Source organism: Zootoca vivipara, chromosome 3, assembly GCF_963506605.1.
Source record: "Zootoca vivipara chromosome 3, rZooViv1.1, whole genome shotgun sequence".
In the NCBI taxonomy this organism is placed as follows: domain Eukaryota; kingdom Metazoa; phylum Chordata; class Lepidosauria; order Squamata; family Lacertidae; genus Zootoca; species Zootoca vivipara.
Genome location: NC_083278.1, coordinates 103354678 through 103362433, shown reverse-complemented (window position 1 = coordinate 103362433; position 7756 = coordinate 103354678). Strand labels below are relative to the sequence as shown.

General features: G+C 45.1%; 1 long non-coding RNA gene across 1 annotated transcript; it reads right to left on the bottom strand.

The window, feature by feature from the left end:
• Positions 1-2269: 2269 nt before the first annotated feature.
• Positions 2270-7388, bottom strand: LOC132591835 (uncharacterized). The gene is made up of 3 exons (XR_009557249.1): positions 7006-7388; positions 6384-6573; positions 2270-2404 (listed from the first exon to the last, which is right to left on the bottom strand). It is a non-coding gene; the product is annotated as an uncharacterized LOC132591835 (long non-coding RNA).
• Between the last annotated feature and the right edge of the window lie 368 nt (positions 7389-7756).

The following is a 7756-nucleotide window of genomic DNA, read 5'->3' as shown; positions in this document are numbered from 1 at the left end:
TCAGGAAGCAAAATGTCTTGGGTCGAGTTGACGTCAAACGACACTGAAAACAGTAGTCACATGACTGTCTCTCAACTGTCCATGCGTATTAGCATGCATATTAGTCCTGTGAATTGCCCCAAACACCCCCCAAAAAAATAATGTTATTTTCTCCCCCTGACAAGTTCTGTGCTATCGTGAACAATGTACACAGCTCCCCACTCAGACAAACACAATTGCTGTACATGTAAATCCATCCCTTGAAATCATGTATCAGAGAACAGCGTGTCCTTGAAATACCAGACCTGGGAGTTTCGGTTTCTTTAAATCGTTGAACCCGTGCCAATTTGTACCTTGGAAGTGAACATGCAAACTGAGAGGTTTTTTTAAAAAATAAAAAAATAAAATCAATGTACCTATGTACTCAAATATGTAGGTCAAATAACATATTTATCAAGTTGTATCTTTTGCCTATGAACATGTGCGATCATGTTAGAATGGAATGCAACCAATGTGGATGCAAACCTGGAGCTGTGCTCCCTTTTTAAAAAAATCATAAGCCAACAACTCTCTCCTTGAAATTCCGTCTTCTTTTAGATGGGGCTTCATATGTACGGCCAGTTCCTCACAAGTCCTGTGCATTTTTACCTCCAGCATTTAAACACATAATCCAGGAGTTGGCAGTATGGGGCCCATGGACATGATGGCACCCTTGAGATACTCTCTGGGTACCTAGGAAGGGTCTTTGTCATCCCCCCCTTTTCCCCTTGACCATCAGCTGGTGAGGGTAGTTGCCTTTTTCCCTATTCGAAAAATGCATACGGTAGAGCTGAAGGGAAAACACATAGAGCTGAAGGAGGAAGTGGGAAGAGAGACGCTCTTTCCCACTTCCTCTTTCAGCTCTATGTGCTCGGGTTAATCCTACCAGATTCAGCTCTTAGTGCAATCTCATGGATAACTAAAATATAAGTGTGTGCATCTGGCAGAGAAAAGTGTCCCGCAAAGGTGACGCCCATGGCACTCACTCAAACAGAAGATGACTAGATTGCCAGCTGAATTTTACTGACAACAGTGTAGTGTCCCTCATTGCACTTGATGCAGCTGGATAATTTAAGGGTCTGAAGACTAGGGAGGGAAGGGTCTGTCCATTTGTGTTTTCTCAGTTTCTTATTTTTCCAATCTTAAATTCAGTTCCCTGCATTTTGGCAATTTGCAATTTAAAAAAAAATCCTCATGAAATTCATCAGCAGCTTAGTGTGAATTTCTCTTACTATAAACTCATTTTTTGTAAGCAGTTTTGAGCAACCTACACATTTTTTGCAAGCAAATTTCCTGAATACAATTTATATTTCTATGTTATGTCACTAATATATTCATTTTTACGTACCCTTCCCCCTATTATATGCATTTTTGTAAACTGGTAGGAGAATTCATTTTAAAATGTGTACAAGTGCAAAGGCAGAAGAATGGCTGTGTTTCAGTTCTCATATTGTTTTGGACAGTGCACCTTTAAATGTGAACTGAACTAGATTTCTCTCTTTCCCTACATAGGACAAGTCATGTGGCATACATAGCTCTGTCCTCCAACGGAGGAAAATGAGTGCAGCGGATTGAGGGAAAACGCTTGGGAGGATAGCTTTAAAAAATAGATATTTGTCTGTTTCAAAAAAAGAGCAAGGCTTGTGATTTATCTGCAATTAAACTCAGAATATTAGGAATTATATTATGCAGGAGATCAGGGGCCTTCAATTCCCAGGAAAATAAAATAAAGCTGTCATGCAGAGTTCCTTTCCAGTTGGAAACGCTGTGTACCAAGATCTACCCATTGCTTTCTCACCAGCATTTAGTCTCTGTTAAATAAATTTATTACTCTGCCTTTGAGGGGGCGGGGAACGCTTACAGAATTCATCCGGTTTTAGGTCTTCACAAAGTTTAACTGGGCAGCAAATTCTCCTTCCACTGACATTCCTTTGTCTAAAATTGAACACGCGAGTGGAAAACTCAGCAACGTTACATCAGAAGGCCACCAGAAAGATACATTTGTCTTGACCCAGCAAGGGCAAGCTATGGAGAAAAGCAATCTTCTACACCTAGGGGGCCATGGGTGCTTCATTTGTGGGGCTGGGCCTCTACGAAATCAACGGGCAAAGTTGAAACCCTTCGTTGTGAGCACCCACAATCTTTGGCGCGAGATGACACCTATGGTCTTTGTCCATGGAGTTTTCTTGGCAGGGTTACTGGAGTGGCTTGCCAGTTCCTTCTCCAGGTGGATCACGTTTAGTCAAAACTCTCCACTATGACCTGTCCATCTTGGGTGGTCCTGCATGGCATAGCTCATAGCTTCTCTGAGTTATTCAAGCCCCTTCGCCACGACAAGGCATTGATCCATGAAGGTCAAGATCATGGCCACTGGTCCCATCACCTCCTGGCAAATAGAAGGGGAAGAAATGGAGGCAGTGAGAGATTTTACTTTCTTGGGCTCCTTGATCACTGCAGATGGTGACAGCAGTCATGAAATTAAAAGACGCCTGCTTCTTGGGAGAAAAGCAATGACAAACCTAGACAGCATCTTAAAAAGCAGAGACATCACCTTGCCGACAAAGGTCCGTATAGTTAAAGCTATGGTTTTCCCAGTAGTGATGTATGGAAGTGAGAGCTGGACCATAAAGAAGGCTGATCGCCGAAGAATTGATGCTTTTGAATTATGGTGCTGGAGGAGACTCTTGAGAGTCCCATGGACTGCAAGAAGATCAAACCTATCCATTCTTAAGGAAATCAGCCCTGAGTGCTCCCTGGAAGGACAGATCGTGAAGCTGAGGCTCCAATACTTTGGCCACCTCATGAGAAGAGAAGAATCCTTGGAAAAGACCCTGATGTTGGGAAAGATTGAGGGCACTAGGAGAAGGGGACGACAGAGGACAAGATGGTTGGACAGTGTTCTCGAAGCTACGAACATGAGTTTGACCAAATTGCGGGAGGCAGTGCAAGACAGGAGTGCCTGGCGTGCTATGGTCCATGGGGTCACGAAGAGTCGGACACGACTAAACGACTAAACAACAACAACGACACCTATGGTACTGAGTTATGTTTATGCCAAAGGGTGAGGTAGGTAAGTATGCTAGTGTGGGATGGAGAAGAGAGGTCCGTTAAGAACCTGTGGGCACATTGTGAGGGTTCTGCAATGCACATGCACCTCTGAACCATCAGCAGTGTATTCTCTGCTAACAGATGATCCCCTAAGACAGTGGTTCCCAACAGGTGGTCCGGGGACCCCCAGGGGTCCGCGAGCTATGCCAGAGGGGTCCGCAAGATGCTATTAGAATAAAAAATATATTAAATATATTTTGTATGATAACAGATTTTTTGTTTTGGCCGCTTCCTGCATGAGCAGAGTCTAGCGCAGAGTCTGTTTTGCAAAGAGGCAGCGCGCGCATTCTACTAACGCTCACCTCCCCAAGATGCTTTGTGCGCGCCAGCTTCATTTGTGCGCTACCGCGCAGGTACCCTGTCTTCTCCATTCCCCTCCCTCCTCCCTGGCGTGCGCTGCCTCTTTGCAAAACAGTAGTGTTTGTAAACAAAGCGTTGTTTTTCGCGGAAGCTACAGTTCACATAGTTAAAAATGGACCGTTGGTTAAAAAGTGGTTCGTTAAAACGACAAAGGCCAACATATGAAGAGGAAGATAATGCATTTGATGTTCAAGCAAGTAAGTCAGTGACTCTCGAACCGATCTTGTCAGTGTCCATTGAACCTAAATCGCCGGCGTCCCTTGAACCTAACCCTTCCAAGATCAGTGTTAAGCTTACTGGAAAAATTAATTAGGAATTAGATTTAGGATTAGGAATTAATGGGGGTCCTTGTCACAATAGCGGCTCGATGAGGGGTCCTCAAGAAAATTTTGTTGGGAACCCCTACCCTAAGAAATAGGGCGGAATCCAGACACTTCCTTTTCTTTCTCTCTGCTTCTTTCTATTGATTAGCACAGATCACGTATTTGGAATGAGAAGGACAAGGAGAAGACCATGTTCACAAGCTGCTTCTTGGAGCCTGTATATGGAAGAACTATACATCAGAACAAAAATGCAGGAGGAATGAAAACAATGCCTCCTCTGGTTCCATTTGGGGTAGAAGTGTTTCAGAACTTCATCACTTTCCCCGCAAGAGGAGACAGGGTCCTTTACCCATGACCAATGAGCTCTATCCATGGAGCCTGAGCTCTATTCCCTAGGAATTTACCAACACTCAAGATCCCTCACATTTAAAGGAACTTCTGCTTGATCTGGCGGCACCTATGAAGTGGCATTAGCATTAGCATGTGAGGCTAGAAATCAGGGCACTGCCCCTACAAGATCATTCCAACAGGAGGGAGAATGAGAATCACTACAGTTGTCATTGGGCTTTGTAACAACGTCTGTGGTTACCTGTTGCTCTCCTTGGTGCTGAATGTGGTGCTGGTCCTATTTATTGGCGCTTTGAGTGGGCTCTGACCCTGGGCATTCTTTTGGTTAAGGGATTCAGGTGACCCTTATGCTGAAAATGGTTCCCCAATCCTGCCTTCCATCATGATGGCTGTAGACCAGGTTGAAGAGCAAACAGCCATTGCTTGAGCTCAGTACTAGGTGGAGTGTTGCTCAGCCCGAAATTCAAGCCTGGACAGTATTTCTAGCCAGCCCAAGACCCAAAGAAATAATGGGATTCCCGAGGAGTAGCCGTATGCTGGGGTTTGGAAGAGCATCAACCCCACTTCTTCTTCTACCGTACAATTCCAAATGCCTTACCATTTGGTGTTCCAGCACACAGACCAAGGGACTCTGCTGGTGCTGATCCTGGCAATACTCAAGATATAAACACAAAGTGCAGATATTTTGCCAAGGAACTGGCCAAAGATTATCAATATGTTGTTACCTATCCCCCGCTCCCCCTACTACCTTATATGCTATGTTACAAATGACCCCACAGTGTTCGCTTCTAAATATATGGGATGGTCATACTCAAAGACTACAATCTAAAGAACTGGTAATACGGCTGTTGGCAGCAGCTAGAATATTCACAGCACACACAAAAATGGAAGATTTTGCAGGGGTCTGCAAATATCTATGTATATTAAAACTATATGGAGCTTGGTGATTGCAGAAAAGATAACTCAATACAGTGGTACCTCAGGTTAAGAACTTAATTCGTTCTGGAGGTCCGTTCTTAACCTGAAACGGTTCTTAACCTGAGGCGCGCTTTCGCTAATGGGGCCTCCTGCGGCCGCTGCATTGCTGGTGCGCGATTTCCGTTCTTATCCTGGGGCAAAGTTCTTAACCTGGAGCAACCACTTCCTGGTTAGCGGAGTTTGTAACCTGAAGCGTCTGTAACCCGAGGTACCACTGTATATATGTTTCCAAAGGCTTAAATCTAGACCGTTTTCATGCTGTGTGGTCAGATTTTGTCTTTTATACCAGTACAACTGTCCTTCGGGACTCTTTGGAGCTGCCAATGTGGGAAATAATGGACTTCTTGATGTTTCTACTAAAAGGCATCTATCTCCTCACATCTTCCAATTTCGCTAACAAACCAAGAGAGTTGATAGGTGGCCCCATTTGTCATTTCTGATATTTTTGTATTCTTACGTTTGCTCCTGTTTGTGTTTATATCTTATGTGTGTTGGTATGAAGTGAATCTTACATTATTATCAAGAAACAAACAAACAAACAAAAACAAGTCCAGATATACCACCCACTCTGCTTTCTGGCCCACTATGCAAGCGAGAAGTTTCATTGCTGGGTACCACTTCCTTACAGGAGACAATTTGCTCCAACATTGCAGGGTGTCTGTACCTTTGCATCTTTCAGTGACATCACATTTTCTTTCACCTGAAATGAAGAATGAAACTGCCTATTGCTATTACAAGGGTAGACATTCAGTCTCCAGGACAATAGAGAGTTATGCTGTTATGTACTGAGCTGAATCCTAGAACAATAGGATTCAGAATCAGCAGTCTGATTGGTCCGCAGGAGCTACCCAATCCAACTCCAGGTGGAAGTGAATCCACAACCTGATTGGCCTGCAGGAGCAGCCAATCAGGCGGCTGGCAGAAGTGAATCTGCAACCTGATTGGCCTGTAGGAGCAGCCAATCAGGCTGCAGGCAGAACTCAATCCACAACCTGATTGGCCCACAGGTGTAGCCCTGAAGTAGCCAATCACGCAAGGCCCATTGTGTAAATAATGTATATAAGCAGATGGTTTTGGGAAAAGAGCCATTCTTCTCCTCGATGACTATGAGCTGAATAAAGAGCATGAAATTCACTCCGAGTATATTTCACATGCGCTGCGGCCCTCCCCCTTTAATACACTGCAAAGGCTGTTTTATATGCATTTGGCTTAAATAAGGCAGACTTGTGTTTATTCAGTCGATCTTACCTGACTTCGGTTGCATAAGGAAGTTTACATTAGCTAGAATTCCCCAGGCGATATATTTGAGGTTGAATGTTGTTGACGCAGGGGTAGCGATGGAATTGCAAGTGTGCTCATGTGCGGCTGAAAGTTCCATTTATGTCCCAGTGTCATAAAAATAGCCTCCACCTTTGACAAGACAGACTTAACATCTGAGCTGTTGGGTCCAAGAGTATGCATATGAAAACAAAACACAGGGCAAAGTGTTAATCTAATGCATTTTTTTCACCTGGTGGAATTTTAAACGCTTACAGAACCTTTAAGATTGGTTTTCCCTTGCCTTAGTAGTCTTTAATATTCTTCATGCACGGAATGCCCAATCACATGCAGTGTCTGTGTCTGGGACAGGACATTGCAAGGGTAATCAAAAGGCAGATCGCCTAGTGCAGGGGTGCCCAAACTTTTTTCAAAGAGGGCCGGAAGTGAACATGCGTTAGGGCCGACTGAAGTTGTTGAGCTTTTTTTTTTACAATTTTACCCCAAAGTTGTTGAGCTTTTTTTGCGGTTTAACCCAAGGACATACTGTATACTGCCACGGGGGCCGGATTAAATAGGCCCCTGAAACGAACTTTGGACATGCCTGACCTACCGGTAGTGATTTGAACTGAATCAACAAGGATTTCAGACTCCCAATTGTCCAACAATAGCAGCAGCTTCTGTCCCTGATTTCTCCAGTTGAAAAGGGGTCAGATAGCAGGTGATGTGAAAGAGGTTCATCTAAGACCACAGAGACAGACGCTGCCAGACTCAAAGTGGGAAATACCTGACTCATACGCAAGGAGGGAGAGAGGAAGGGCCGGAGAGAGAGACCCGAGGGGCAGCCTCCGCCGCCGCCTCCTCCTCCTCCTCCTTCTCCCAGGATTGCGGAAAGCAGCGGCGTCGGCGGCGCTTTGTGTCCGGCGGCGGAGAGATCCGCCCCGTCCCTCGATGTTCCCGCTTCCAAGCCCGGCCCCTCAGCCCAGGCGTGCGGCCATGAGCGAGCGCGAGGAGATGACGGAGAAACACCCTTCGCGCCCCCGCGCCCTCCAGACTGACCTGGCCGGCTTCCTTTCTGGCGGGTCAGCGCTGCCTATTGGCGGCTGCAAATCGCCCTTCTCGTTGCCTCACGTCGCGGCACACCAGCCAGCGTCTCGCGGCATAGTAGTGTGCCGCGGAACAGCCGTTGAGAAACGCTGAGTTAATCTGTCAAATTTGAGTTCTCTCGCTTTCTCATTTTTTCCAATCCTGAATTCAATTCTCCATATTTCCACATCACTTTGTGATTTTTTTTTTTTAAAAAAACCCCTAGCATTTTAGTGAGAATTTTTTGTAATATATACCTTTGTGTATGCAAGTATACC